The sequence below is a fragment of the Actinia tenebrosa genome, unplaced genomic scaffold (assembly GCF_029948245.1).
Source record: "Actinia tenebrosa isolate PJP-AT-01 unplaced genomic scaffold, QUT_ActTen_1.0 PGA_scaffold16__25_contigs__length_10494907, whole genome shotgun sequence".
NCBI lineage: Eukaryota > Metazoa > Cnidaria > Anthozoa > Actiniaria > Actiniidae > Actinia > Actinia tenebrosa.
Genome location: NW_028292576.1, coordinates 4642787 through 4658081, shown reverse-complemented (window position 1 = coordinate 4658081; position 15295 = coordinate 4642787). Strand labels below are relative to the sequence as shown.

The 15295-nt window shown below is 37.0% G+C and overlaps 1 pseudogene; it reads right to left on the bottom strand.

The window, feature by feature from the left end:
- Positions 1–7036: 7036 nt before the first annotated feature.
- LOC116304843 (uncharacterized) lies at positions 7037–8005 on the bottom strand (annotated as a pseudogene).
- Positions 8006–15295: the final 7290 nt, after the last annotated feature.

The window sequence follows — 15295 nt, the reverse complement described above, 5'->3', positions numbered from 1 at the left end:
TTTTTTTATCGTGAATTTAATAAAATTGTATTAATTTTTATCTATTTATATTTTATTTATATTTATATTTTTTTAATTTGATTAAATAATTGATAAAAAAATTGATATCAAAATTATAATATTTTGATTTATTTTTTTTTTAAATATATATATTTTCACGTGGCCCATTAAGGCCATAGGCCTAGGAAGGCCATAGGCCATGTGATAGATCGCGGGCGCATGATGTACATCATTCCATGTGACATATCTCAACCACTCGACTATTTACTGCTAGAAATGTCTGTAAAACGTAAGAAAGATTGGGAAAACGTTCGCGACAAAATCTCAAAAAAGCGAACTGATGGAAAGAAGAATCGTGGAGGGTCATCAGGCAATTTAACCGTGCAAAGGCTGTCAGCTAACGTCGAAGGTAAATGTCAGAAGTACTCGAGTATCGGGCCATTAACTCTAGTTCCCTTGGACCCAGAGAAAGAAGTTAATCTGCCAAACATCAAAGCAGCTTGTCAAGCACATTTCAAGAAAAATCTCGAGTGCGATGTCTTAGCTGGAGAGAGGGGACCTTCATTTACCGATGTCGGCCAGATCGAGAACTAGAAGGTATTACATGTCCGGTTTATTGATAATGCTAGCCAGCACACTGTCATTGACAGCGGTCCTTCAAGTACCCCACTTAACGTTAACAAGGAAACTCTGGTGCGTGAACTCAGCGGAAGGGTCAAAACCAAACCAGAAAATGGTATAATCGACCCTTCAGTTGTGGCATCCGTGTCATTGAGCCATATGCTAAAGGTTGGAAAAGTTATCACTCCGGAAGTTGATATTGTTACCCTCCAGCTGGAAGAGTTTTCCGTAACAGATATGTGGAGAGAGCCCTTTGAAGCCAAGTTTACACTACAAAGAAAGCAATTTTCAGAAGGGGTGTACGTGAAGCCTTTCTGGCCAAAGCGATCAGTGGTATGCCAAAAGGAAAGTACGTCGTTAAAAAGTATCGTAGCGATAAACGTCAAGACATTTTGGAACTTTTTGGAACACTTGAAAATCATACAAGAAAAATCGTCCAAATGAATTCTTTAGCACGCAATTTCGCGCAAAACTTAGATTGGGAAAGGATTACTCTTGTATATGGAGAAACCTTTAAGTATGTGAAGGTCTATTTCACTTCACTGGACGATGAATTTGTTACAGTGGAGGACTTTATTGATGGAAATTTCCAAAAGCACATAAACAGCACTGGAGAAATTTGTCTTAAGGACGATGCGGACATAACACTTAAAGCAGAAGCCTTCGTCCACTATACCTACGTTAGGTCTGATTTCCATTTGATAGTCACTGACATTCAAGGTGTTGGTTACACTCTCTGTGATCCCGAAATAGCCAGTTCAGTCCTTCAAGATAAGGACAGCTCAATTTATTTTTGCTCAGGAAACCTATCACAAGAAGCCATCAACACCTTTTTTTAATGGGCATAACTGCAACAAATTTTGCAATCTTTTAAAGTTGCCCTAGTGCCCTTGGTTAATCGTATTATTTTACTTGAACTTGCATCTTTTATTTATTCTGTTGATATAAATAGTCCGAAAATAAAACTATGTGCAAGTGTGCGCATGTCAGTGGGTCCACAATGCTAGAAATATCCCAGATGAAATATCAGCAGTTCATTTCACCATATAAATAGCAAAAATAGTCTATACTGAATACGAGCTTTGTCAGTTGTTAGTGTCGTGTAAGGTTCGTAAGAAGATGACGTAACACGTTCATAAAACGTTTAATTATCGATCTGCTAACGCCTTACTCAGTTAATGAGTGAGTGAGTGAGTGAGTGAGCGAGTGAGTGACACAATTGAGTATTCGGACCCCTCACAATAACTTGTCTCTACGCTTCGCGTATCCACGAGTTAAAAAGGGGGGCGCCCGACTTCGTTTAAGTGTTATAAACGAAACGTGATTGCCTACGTAACTACCTTAGCTGAAGATACTTTTTACCGTTTTGAAATATATATTTTTTAGTGTTCACTGAATAGCTATGGTGTGCCTGCCATCAGTACTTACTGTCTTCAGTCTTCTCATCATTGGTGTGCATGCCAACTGCAGATCTTCTATCTCCATGTTGAAACTAAAATAATACGCTCCTTCCTATCTCCAAATACCCTCGAGTGCTTCCAGGTGTGCAAGAAAGAGACTGACTACTGTCTTAGCATTAGCTATTACACATTAGGTTCTTTGTATGTATGCAAGTGAGACTTTGATTTTTACATTGCTAGCTAACCATTTCAAAGGGCTTTATGTTTGTAATTAATGGTGGTTCATTATTTGATTCTTGATTGCAGATTGCTTGGAAATATTTGAATCCGGTGAGAAACGTATAATTAGTGGCATTTACCCAATCAAGCCCGACAGCCAAAGACCCTTTTAAGTCTACTGTGACATGACAACTGACGGAGGGGGGTGGACAGTGTTCCAGAGAAGACAAGATGGATCGATAGACTTTTATCGTGACCGGCAGCAATATAAAACAGGTTTTGGAAACCTGAAGGGTGAATTTTGGTTGGGTAATGACTACATCTATCGCCTGACAGCAAGAACACCTTGGAGTCCAAGAGTGGATCTGGAGGACTGGGGAGGAGTGCGTAAACATGCCAAATCATTGTAATTTTAGTATCAGTGCAGAGTCAGACGAGTACAGACTAAAAGTATCCTCGTATTCAGGTACTGCGGGAGACTCGTTTGCACAGAGGCACAATAACCTTTACTTTACCACCAAAGATCGTGATAATGACCCAAATGGGTATGTCAACTTTGCAGTTAATGCGAACGGTGCCTGGTGGCACGGTGCATGCTATAGTATATACCAAATCTGAATGATAACTATTTTCAATCACCTAAGAACAATTACGCGGCAATAGTTTGGGACAGTTTTCAGTTTGAAGTTTCATTGAAATTGTCTGAGATGAAAATACTTCCTTGTTTTCAAAACTTGCTGCTGTCCAGGTCATGCTAAGTTCTACTCTGCACTATTCAGAATGGAGATACAAAACTGAGGCTTTTACCCCTTTGGCACCAAGGAATTTTTGAGATTTTATTTTATTTTCAGCTATTAATCGTTTGCAAAGCCTAGCAAACCCATATTTGGAGTTTAAATTGATTTTGATACTGTCAGTGTTTTATACAAATGTTGGAAGAACACGATTTGCTCTGTGGATTCATTTTCCAATACAGTGTTTTTCAAATAAGCGAAGGTAGGTTTTAGTGTCGCGGCGCATGCACTATACTGAGGTACAAAATAAGAAAATATGGCTTGATTATGCTATGAGTTTCTAAATTAATATTAGACTGAAATTAAGACCATTTAGAAATTTATACGATAAAGAAATGTTTTTTGGTCGATGGCTATTTTAATCGCGCCAGTTTTACTGAATATAACTAACAGGTGCGAGTAATTGATTACGAAGTTGCATGGCTTTATAATAATATTTACATTTGTTCAAAGTCCAGGCATGTGTGTGTTGGTAATGACACATTACTGTGGTAAAATAAAAGTATAAAATCATACAATTGTTTTCAATGTTCTTCTTCTTTTTAGTGATTCTGGAGCTTTTGAACGGATTTCCGAATCTGGTTTGGTTCCATTTTTTGATTGATTCAATACTGGATAACCACCTAATAATCGTCAATCAACCCAATATATATTTTTTTCAAAAGGCGTTCTGTATTTCCATTGTAACGGTGGGAATATTTTTATTTTTCACTGGTCATACTCGAGTTCGAGTTTGCATTTGGAGTTCGCCTTCGCTAAGTCTTAACCTCAATTGTGGAAAAATGGGTTCCTTTCTTTTATTAAGGCCTATTGTTTAGTAAGGAATGTACGTACTACGGAACATTACATGTTGATTAAAATGCGACAGGTTTTGGTTGAATGTTTAGATATTTTAACGTACACCTGAGGCTAAGGTTTGAGCAAAGAAAACTCGAAACTGGAGTATTTTTACTGGCTTAGTGACTCCTCAGTTTTTCAGTGATATCATTTCTAAGTCACTATTTCAGATCAGCATCTGGCTTTAAGTGGGATTTCAACCGTGGCACTTCTCACAGAGTGACTTTTCATCCAATGAATTGCAATCGAAATTTAGAAGTTCATGTGGAGGAAGGAAAACCTTTGAACACAGGGATAAACCCTCAAAGTACAGGAGAGAACCATACAACCAGCAACTCTACTCAAATAAAACACCGAGGCCGACGGAAATCGAACCCGGGTAGCATTGGTGAGAAGTGAGCGATAATTGATATATATGGAGAGTGTGGCCAGAGGAGCATAGGCATATTCATGTGCACTGTAGTTGCCGCGCACCACATCATACATGAGGCGGTTTACGCATACACTTGATGCACAAAGGAAGAAATGGTGCTAATTTAAATGCCTAAACGCAGTCGGTGAAACCTATTTTTGATTTGTGTATCTTACTTATAGTACGGTGTTCTTTCAAAATGCAAAATTTAAAAAAGTCTGACGATGGATCTGTAGGGCATGAACGTCCTTAATCTCTTTGTCATTAAGTTACATTTAAAAATAGTGCCAATGGGACACCGAAACGACGTTCTTCAAAATATATAGAAAAATTATTACCTATACATCCTACAATACAACACTATAATCATCATTGAAAATCTCATTTAAGGAGGCTGAAAACTGTGTTGTGCCTTCACATACACTCACATTTATAAACTTAAAAAAATTATTATGGCTATGATATGACAGCAAGTAAACAAGGAAAGCCAAAGACCATCAACCAAAGATCACAATAAACATGAAAAAATGACGTAAGACGTTGCTATGACAACATCAGATCCCTCGTTATGGCTATCAAAGATACTCATTTAAAAATAAAAAATCATAACTCAGAATCAAACGGCGAATTTTTTTAAAACCAGGAATATTTAAACTTTGTATCATTATCTTTTTGACGAAAAAAGAAAAACCTATGTAAGAGGGAATTCGTAAGAATCAATTAAATTTGTTTGGAATAGTTCCGTTTTAGTTTTCTTTTTTAGTTTTCCTTAAGTTTTCGAAAACATAAACCAAAGCCATATACAAAATTTGAAGAAATTTCACCGCACAGTTTTTGATTTATTTTTAGTTTGAATATTTAAATTTTTAAGCACAATTTTTCCTTTTTTCAAGTTCTAGGTCATCGGACTTTGGGCGCGCGCGCGCTAAAGAACAACCGTTTCGAGCCTCCTTATGATATCAAGTACATGCTAATATCTCAGATCTAAAAAAGATTAAAAACACTTCTGGAGAAATATATGAAATGACTACACTTCAACGCCCGTCGTTTTTGAATAGAGGTCCAACAGCTTTTTATGAATGTGTATAAGGGTTGAATAGAAATATCTAAACTAATAGTAATAAATAAAACACTTTCAATCTCAAACTGTACTCAGCTAAAGGCTCTATTACGAAAATAAAACATAATATATACCAAAAAATCAACTAAATTACATTTTCATGCAAATCCAGTAAAGGCAACGCAGGTGAGGTTCCTGTAAATATCACTAAACACCAACGTCTACCGAAACCAAATATTTTAGTGGACTGTAAGGTATTGATTTTTGAAGTCTTCGTTCATCAAAAGGTAAATTACCTGCAATTATTATTACTAATATAAAGCTTTTTGATTCTAATAATAATTGGATAATAAATATCGATATATTGAGTGCATTATCGGTAATTTTCAATTTAAAAACGTTTTAATACAGGTTAAATACAATGTTTTCGATGAAATATAACCATAGTGTGCATTGTGAGCATTAATACTAGATATCTGGCTAACTTTAGGTTGAAAATTGCTATATTTAAAGAATCTGGAAACATGCAATTAGTTTATATGTGGATATATAGATATATAATATATGTGGGATATACATACATAAATATATGAAATGACTACACTTCAACGCCCGTCGCTTTTGAATACAGGTCCAACTGCTTTTTATGAATGTGTATAAGGGTTGAATAGAAATATCTAAACTAATAGTAATAAATAAAACACTTATATATGGGATATACATAGGCTTTCCAATTTCAAGTAAAAGACAATAGGAAAAAGGGGATACATATAGATGCATATATAATTCAAATCCTCAACATTTTTTCACAAACAGTGTATGTAATATACAAACATATATATGAATTGAAGAAAGACTTCTGAAGGCACAAAGTTGATATTTTTGGTTTTATTACAGGCGTTTCGCCGGTTAAGGCTTCATCAGTGTATAATAACATTACAGTACGAAATCGTGTAAAAATTAAAATTGGAAACAATAGCCTAAGTATATATATACCGAATCCCGAAAACTTTGACATGTTCGGGATATTTATACACATATGTGCAGGATAATGATTTCTCAACAAAAGAATGTTGCAAAATAGTTATAGAATAAGTAATAAAACTTATTAGCATGTTTGCAGATAAATTGCTCCTTGTTTACGTCTCTTTATTTTTAACCAAAACTAGTTAACGATGGATCATATGTTTATACATATCGCTAAATTGTCAAAGTTTTAGTGACTCGGTATATACAAATATACACTTAATTGAAGAATCGTTGTCGGGTTCAGAAACATAGAACATAGAAGCTGAGACTGAAATGGCACATGGGAAGTACGTTAATTAGATGCATGCTGTGACCGGCGACCCGTGGCATCATCCACTGTTTTTAATACGCTTTTGGCATTCTAAACCGACTGCATGGATGGCGCAAATGAATAAATCATGATATAATTATGTCATTTCCCATGTGCCATTTCGGTTTCAGCTTTTATGTTCTATGTTTCTGAACCTGTCAACGATTCTTCAATTGAGTGTATACATAGTTTATTCATGTGTTTAATTTTGCTTTAAGGAAAATTTGATAAAGGTATACTTTTAGGTATACAATTTAGTAAGAAAACTAGTTGTAAAAGACAACGTTTCGTTGTCGTCTCGAAAACATCATAAGGTCTAATGAAAACTGTAAACTCTACTATATGTAAATGTAGCTAAAGGAAGTGTGAAAGTTCAACGAATAACAATGAAATAGAATAAATCAAGTGGAAAAAAGACAATAAAAGCGCATAACGATGAAAATCAAGTGAGAAAACGACAAAAGAAAAAAAGGAAAAATAAAAAAAAAGGAAAAAAGAAAAATTATAAATGAAAACTTTCGCTCTAATAGAGTCTAATTGTTTGTTAAGTTCTGCTTTAAGGTCTTTGATATATAGCATTTAGTAGATCAAGCAATCAAGTTTTCCTCTGCATTTCTTCAGAACCACAAAAGTTGCTGTCAATATTATTTGAACGTTGATCATCTTGGTGCATGTTCTTCAGATGTTTAGCTATGGACGAACTTGATATCCGGTGCTCTTGGATGTGTTGTGATAGGTGTCGGGTTAGGTAGGTAGGTAGGTAGGTAACACTTTATTTAAACACGCTTGCCCCGTCAACTAAAGCTGATTTCCACAAGGGGCGCGTGGATAAATATAACAATGAAAAGCTAATACTAACCCACATACCCTGTTTCACACAGTGGACATTCAAATTTATACACAACGCACTGTTGGTTTACCATCTTCGTCTTAGGTTCACAAAAACGAAGTTCATCCATGATTTTGTGGCTCTTAAACGCAGGCTGGATGTTTATATCGATCTTTTTACTAAGCGCTTCAAGTTGTTTTCTTCAGTACTACATCAGCAGATTTTTGGTCTCTGTAAGGTCGACTCTTGTCTTTTGAAACGTTGTCTTCTAAAACTAGTTTTCTTACTAAATTAAAGGAAAATGTCGACATAAAAAATCTTTATCTTTGTAATCATAACGTTTTTTTAACGACTTAAATTTCGTCCTAACAAAGATTATTTTCAATCATCACACAAGCTTAATTTTTCCTTCATGGACCAGAGGAGAACAGATCAGGACCAAGGAGAAACGGCTTTAAAAAGGCAAAGAAGGGAGAAAAAAGAAAAAAAGAAAAAAAAAAAAAAAAAAACGAAGGAAGGAAAAGCCGGCAAACAGATGAAAAAGGGAGAAATTAATTATTACTGATTCAATGTAATTAATAGTTTGTTATGTTTTTTGCTTGTTTGCGGTGGAGGGATGGAAGAAATATTTAAGGAGGAAGGAGAAAAGAGACAAAACAGTAATAAGAATATGTCATTCAATAATCTTTCAATATCTCAGCAAGACAAATTCAAAACATTTTGTTGTTAGATCACGAGGATAAAGGCCGAAGCCGAGGAATACTAAAAGTTATTAAGAGTGACTGTCTGTAACGATCAAGCAAAATTCAAAATCCGTGGCAAACTTCGAAAAATCGATTTCGCTCATACTTTCAAGTTAGTTAGGGTAATGTATCCTAAGAATCGCTGTATAGTTGGTTTGATCAAATAACGCTTTATTATGGAGAAAAATGGAATTTTTCAAACACTCCCGAAAACGCCGTTCGCGACAGTAAATTTTGACTCAACTTTCGCGGCTGCTGGACACAAAATAAGCAACACTGGGAATTAAAACAACCCATATTCTTGAAGAACAATCTATTGAGTACGATATGCGTGACTTTGGGATCAATTGTACAATTTTAAGATAACAAAATAATTTTATTCGCTAGACGTGTGTTTAGAGTATCAAAAAGTAGGTCTTACAAAAATATTCATTCTGAATGTGCTTAACCTCTCCGTCGCGTGAAACTTCGCTGGTTGATTATTCAGATGTTGGTCTTTCTAGTGATGTAAAGAAATCTTTGGGCAAATGATTGTGTGTCACGCAGTATGTCTTCAAACTTTGGTCAAATTACTCATTTCTGACCTCTGGCCGCTTTCTATAACAGACAAGATACTAGTGTTTATAAGTAAAATATAAACTCAAAAACAAGCCTAAAACACTTTTATAGCCTTAAATAATGTAGCTGTTTAAGAATTCTTACCTGGCAAACTCTGAAACCTGGATTTTTATGAATGTTTTTAGACACAACATCGATCTGGTTTCTTTCATTACCGACTCGAACTTGCCAACGGCCGAGTGCCACAGGGAGCCCAACCTTTCTTGTTGTGGTGCAAGACACAGGAAACCCAGATTGATTAAAAAATCGTTTTAATTTGTTTTAATGATGATGCAAACACACACAATAAAAAATTTCACAACTATTCCAGTAAAACTTGCTGAATTACATGATAATCTATAATATGAATGACTAATAAAGAGGGGGAAAACCTGCAGTAGAACCTTACTAATGGTAACAGTTCTAAATTGATTTTAAAGAAGTTGAACCGTATACACTACATGCAATTTTTCTGCTCGGCATGTCATCATAAATGATCACCGGCCTCTAAGGCTCATAATTAGTACCGAACAAATGTATGTGACAGAGGCACCCACGATTTTATTGGAGTAGATGCAGAACATGAAAATCTTTGGAAAGTTTTTACGCATCCTTCTTCGGAACAGGTGAACAGCGTGTCATCATCGGTATCGCTGTTTTCCTTGCGGGAATCTGTAGTGGTCTTTGGTTTATATGTCCTACTTTGTCTAGGTATGACATCGCAGAAATCTGGAACCTGGTCATCAGAATACTCCATCTTCCTAAGGGTGGGTAAGGCTAGAGCTGACGATGTCTTCGTTGCTTCAAAATTTTTGCTTTGGATGCAAATTATATTCATCTTGAGTCCTACATATTTTCAAGTACTTTCACCAAAACTAATTAAACCAAGCCCCAATACTCCTCTTTATAGTTCCATTCAGTGATCACGAATAATAGTTCCTAGCCGAGGCTGGAGTTACCGCGCATGATAAACTATAGTTTTGCTATGCGCGGAAACTCCAGCCTCGGCTAGAGACTATTATTCGTGGTCACTGAACGGAACTGTAAAATGGAGTATTTAAGAGTGACTGTCTGTAACCATCGAGCAAGGCGTAAGCCTTGACAATGATGTTATCTTCAAAAAGCGTAACATTGTGGTTTGGAGAGCAAACGGCGTTGGAAAAGGAAAAACGATACCCAACACGAAATTTGAAACAACGAAGACATCGTCAGCTCTAGCCTTACCCACCCTTAGGAAGATGGAGAATTCTGATGACCAGGTTCCAGATTTCTGCGATGTCATACCTAGACAAAGTAGGAAATACAAACCAAAGACCACTACAGATTCCCGCAAGGAAAACAGCGATACCGATGATGACACGCTGTTCACCTGTTCCGAAGAAGGATGCGTAAAAACTTTCCAAAGATTTTCATGTTCTGCATCTACTCCAATAAAATCGTGGGTGCCTGTGTCACATACATTTGTTCGGTACTAATTATGAGCCTTAGAGGCCGGTGATCATTTATGATGACATGCCGAGCAGAAAAATTGCATGGAGTGTATACGGTTCAACTTCTTTAAAATCAATTTAGAACTGTTACCATTAGTAAGGTTCTACTGCAGGTTTTCCCCCTCTTTATTAGTCATTCATATTATAGATTATCATGTAATTCAGCAAGTTTTACTGGAATAGTTGTGAAATTTTTTATTGTGTGTGTTTGCATCATCATTAAAACAAATTAAAACGATTTTTTAATCAATCTGGGTTTCCTGTGTCTTGCACCACAACAAGAAAGGTTGGGCTCCCTGTGGCACTCGGCCGTTGACAAGTTCGAGTCGGTAATGAAAGAAACCAGATCGATGTTGTGTCTAAAAACATTCATAAAAATCCAGGTTTCAGAGTTTGCCAGGTAAGAATTCTTAAACAGCTACATTATTTAAGGCTATAAAAGTGTTTTAGGCTTGTTTTTGAGTTTATATTTTACTTATAAACACTAGTATCTTGTCTGTTATAGAAAGCGGCCAGAGGTCAGAAATGAGTAATTTGACCAACGTTTGAAGACATACTGCGTGACACACAATCATTTGCCCAAAGATTTCTTTACATCACTAGAAAGACCAACATCTGAATAATCAACCAGCGAAGTTTCACGCGACGGAGAGGTTAAGCACATTCAGAATGAATATTTTTGTAAGACCTACTTTTTGATACTCTAAACACACGTCTAGCGAATAAAATTATTTTGTTATCTTAAAATTGTACAATTGATCCCAAAGTCACGCATATCGTACTCAATAGATTGTTCTTCAAGAATATGGGTTGTTTTAATTCCCAGTGTTGCTTATTTTGTGTCCAGCAGCCGCGAAAGTTGAGTCAAAATTTACTGTCGCGAACGGCGTTTTCGGGAGTGTTTGAAAAATTCCATTTTTCTCCATAATAAAGCGTTATTTGATCAAACCAACTATACAGCGATTCTTAGGATACATTACCCTAACTAACTTGAAAGTATGAGCGAAATCGATTTTTCGAAGTTTGCCACGTTTTGCTCGATGGTTACAGACAGTCACTCTTAAATTCCAGAAGATAAAGTAAACAGCTACTCACTAGTACTGATCGCACCTCAATTAAAGAAGGCTTATCTAGATTAGATTAATATAAAATTACGTCCGTATGTTTTTCTAGTTATCTGTTTTTATACTTTTATTTATTGGTACTGGTTTTTTTTAACTGCTTATATTGATATGAGTGCTCCAAATTCATCATCCTAGCATGGCTATTGTTTTATTGTCTTCATGCTTCCGCAGCCTTGCAACACCAAGAAAGGGCCCTGAAAGCTTGATTGAAAATTACTTAGGTAATTTTATGGTGCTGACAAAAGTCATGAGACGATCTTGAAGAGAAGGAAGTTTAGATAACCAGCTTGTTCTTCTTCTTCTTTTCCTTCGGATCTGTTTACAATATATTTCCTTGAAATCTCACTTCGAACTCTCGCTCTCACTCGCTTGTCTCCTTTTGTACTCATCGATGACGTAATGTAGAAATTGGGGAATATTATAATTGTACATAATTTTGGCAAGGAATATGACATGATTTAAGGCGTAAGAGTAATGTCTAAAGAACATTTTAGAAAGGGCTAACAGCACCAACAACGACAATGTGCCTTATTTATACCATAGAAGTACAATGAGGAAAAAATATAAACATAAGTTATATGTTTACAAAAAGAATGGTTGGTATTACCTAAAATAACTATAAGATAAATGAGTCTGTGATTTATTGCAGGTATGTAAATCTTCACACAAAACATTAAACGTCTTCCCACACGATAACTTCCGTAAAAAGCATCAGCAGTAAAACGTAATCGCCTTCGTAACCACCCACGCTAAAGATATTTGATACTGTTTTTTTATTATATGACCGTGAATCTTAGAGCCTGGACACTAGCAAATCGAGCAATCTGAATGGATAGATCGCATCGCGGACTGGGCTAGATTCTCCGGTATTAACCGGTCCGATCGCATATTAATCTTACGGCGAAAACATTTTTTTCCAAATCGATACATTGAGATTGAAACTAAAAAAGTAGATCCGTTTTATTCGTCGTACTTTAGCATGGATGACGACCCTGAGTTTTATTACCCTGAAGATCTGGAGGACGACTTTTGACATTTAGCCAGTGCGAAAGCAGTGTTTGAGTAGCAAAACAGCAACAACAACAATAACAACAACAACAAAGATGAAGACGAAGAGATGATAAAAAAAATTTTGAACGACCAAAAATCCAAAAACACAGGGTATAAAACGAAGAGTGACATGAAAGCCTGGCAAAGATTTTGTCAATCCATTGGAGAAAGCAGAAAAATGGAAGACATACCTGAACCTGAGCTGAATACACTGCTTTGCAAATTTTTCATCTCCATCCGCAAACAAGATGGCGGCGAGTATGAACCGGGAGGCATTACTGGATTTCAAAGAAGTTTCCAACGTTATCTCCAGGAAAAAGGTTCTTCATATAATATTTTCAAGGATAACGAGTTTTCCAGGTCCAGAAGCGTCATTGCTGCCAAACGAAAGGATCTCACTGGCAAAGGAAAAGGCAATCTTCCCAACGCAACGAGAGAGCTGACGGCAACCGAGGTAAACACACTGTTTGAGAGCGGGCAGTTCAGTGTTGAAGAACCAAAGGCACTGCAAAAGGTTCTGTGGTGGTTCCTTTCCCTACATTTTGGTTGGAGAGCTAGAGATGAGAGCCGGAAGTTGAACTGGGGAGATGTGAGCCTTGAAAATGACCCAGAAGCTGGAGCTGAATGTCTGGTGTGGAAAACAGAAAAAGGTACACGAACAGGCCAAGAAGCAGGGCACCGAAGAGCTTTCAATCCAAAGGCATATGCCAATGTCAACAAATCGAGATGTCCTGTTGAGTTTTACAAGGCAATTAGGAGCCATCGATCAGAGTCTATGTTAATGTCTGATGCTCCTTTTTATCAGGCCATCAAGCACAAACGAAAACCAGAGGATAAAGTTTGGTATTTGAATAGACCTCTCGGTAAGAATGAAATTGGAAAGTTCTTGAAAGAATCAACAGAAGCGGTTCTTGGTAAGGAGAATCAGCAAGGCCTCAAGAGAAAACTGACCAACCATGCTGTACGTAAAACTAGCATCGGCAGGCTCCTTGATGCAAATGTGGAAGCTAACTACGTGGCACAACTAAGCGGTCATAAGAATCTGAAAAGCCTCGATAGTTATAAATCAGCGTCCCTCCAGAACCAAAGAGCAATGTCAGCCGTCCTGAGCAATGGTTCAGCTCCTTGGACCTCTTCATCTACAGTATCCGCAGTTCAGACTCTGAATACTTCAACTTCCCTACTGGTGCAGAATGAAAATTTCAAGCCACAAGCCATCTTTGCTGGAGCAAATATCGAGAAGTTTGTAGGTTGCACGTTCAATATGAATGTCTTTTGCCAAAAGTCTGCACAGCCTCAAAACCATGATGAGCTTGATTCTTAGTGTTTTAAGATAACATTGAACATTTATGCTTGCTTTGATTGCCTCCTCTTTAGGATTGATTTTAAAGAATATTCCTTTTTGAGTAGTTTTTGCCTTCTAATATCTGTAAGTTCTATTGAATAACTTGCCTTCGCACTTCTTGTCAAACTGGTTTATAACTGGTATTTTAGTAAAATCACTGGGAAGCCATTTGAGTGTAATATACACGCGCGCTTCCAAAAATGGTTTGTTTATAAATAAAAAAGGCGCAAATGAAATTTGTCCCTTTCAATGAAAAGTGGTCATATAATAAAACTCTTATCAAGCGAGCTTGGTCGGTCTGTACGGGATAATCTTGACCTCGGTCTGTACATTCCGACCTCGGTCAAGATTATCCCGTACAGACCTCCCGCTCGGTTAATAAGATCTAAGAAATATATGTTTTTCTTTAGTGTACACTGACCAGTCATGATTTGCCTGCCATCAGTACTTACTGTCTTCAGCCTTCTCATCAACGATGTGCATGCCAACTGCAGATCTTCCATCTCCATTTTGAAGCTTCAGGGGTTCAATGCACGTTCTTTCTAAAGTCCAAACATCCATGAATGTTTTCAGAGTTGCAAGAAAAACAAGGACTGTCTTAGCATTAACTACTACACAATAGGTTCTTTGTGTGAACATGACAATCGTACGATCTCACAGGAACCTACGAATGCTGTACAAGATGCACGTACTACATACTTTGACGACCCAGTGGACATCCCAACCGTATACAAAGGTATGCCAGTGATACGTCGCTCGTTCCGTTGCTATATTTAACCTTTTATTAAAGACGTTTAGGTTGTTGACTTAAAAAAATGTAATTCTTGATTCTAAATTGCTTAGAGGTCTTTCAATCTGGCGAGAAACGTAGCGGCATCTACGCAATCAAGCCCGACAGCAAAAGACCCTTTCAAGTCTACTGTGACATGACAACTGACGGAGGGGGGTGGACAGAATTCCAGAAAAGACAGGATGGATCTGTAGACTTTTACCGTGACTGGCAGCAATACAAAACAGGTTTTGGAAACCTGAAGGGTGAGTTTTGGTTGGGTAATGACTACATCCATCGCCTGACATCAAGAACAACCTGGAGTCTAAGAGTGGATCTGGAGGACTGGGAGGAGTGCGTAAACATGCCAAATATGGTAGTTTTAGTATCAGTGCAGAGTCAGACAAGTACAGACTAAAAGTATCCTCGTATTCAGGTGCTGCGGGAGACTCGTTTGCACAGAGGCACAATAACCTTTACTTTACCACCAAAGATCGTGATAATGACCAATATGGGAGTGGCAACTGTGCAGTTGAAGCGCACGGTGCCTGGTGGTACGATACATGCTATAGTTGTAATTTGAATGGTAACTACTTTCAATCATCTAAGAGCAATTACACGGAAATAACTTTCATTGAAATTTCATTGAAATTTTCTGAGATGAAG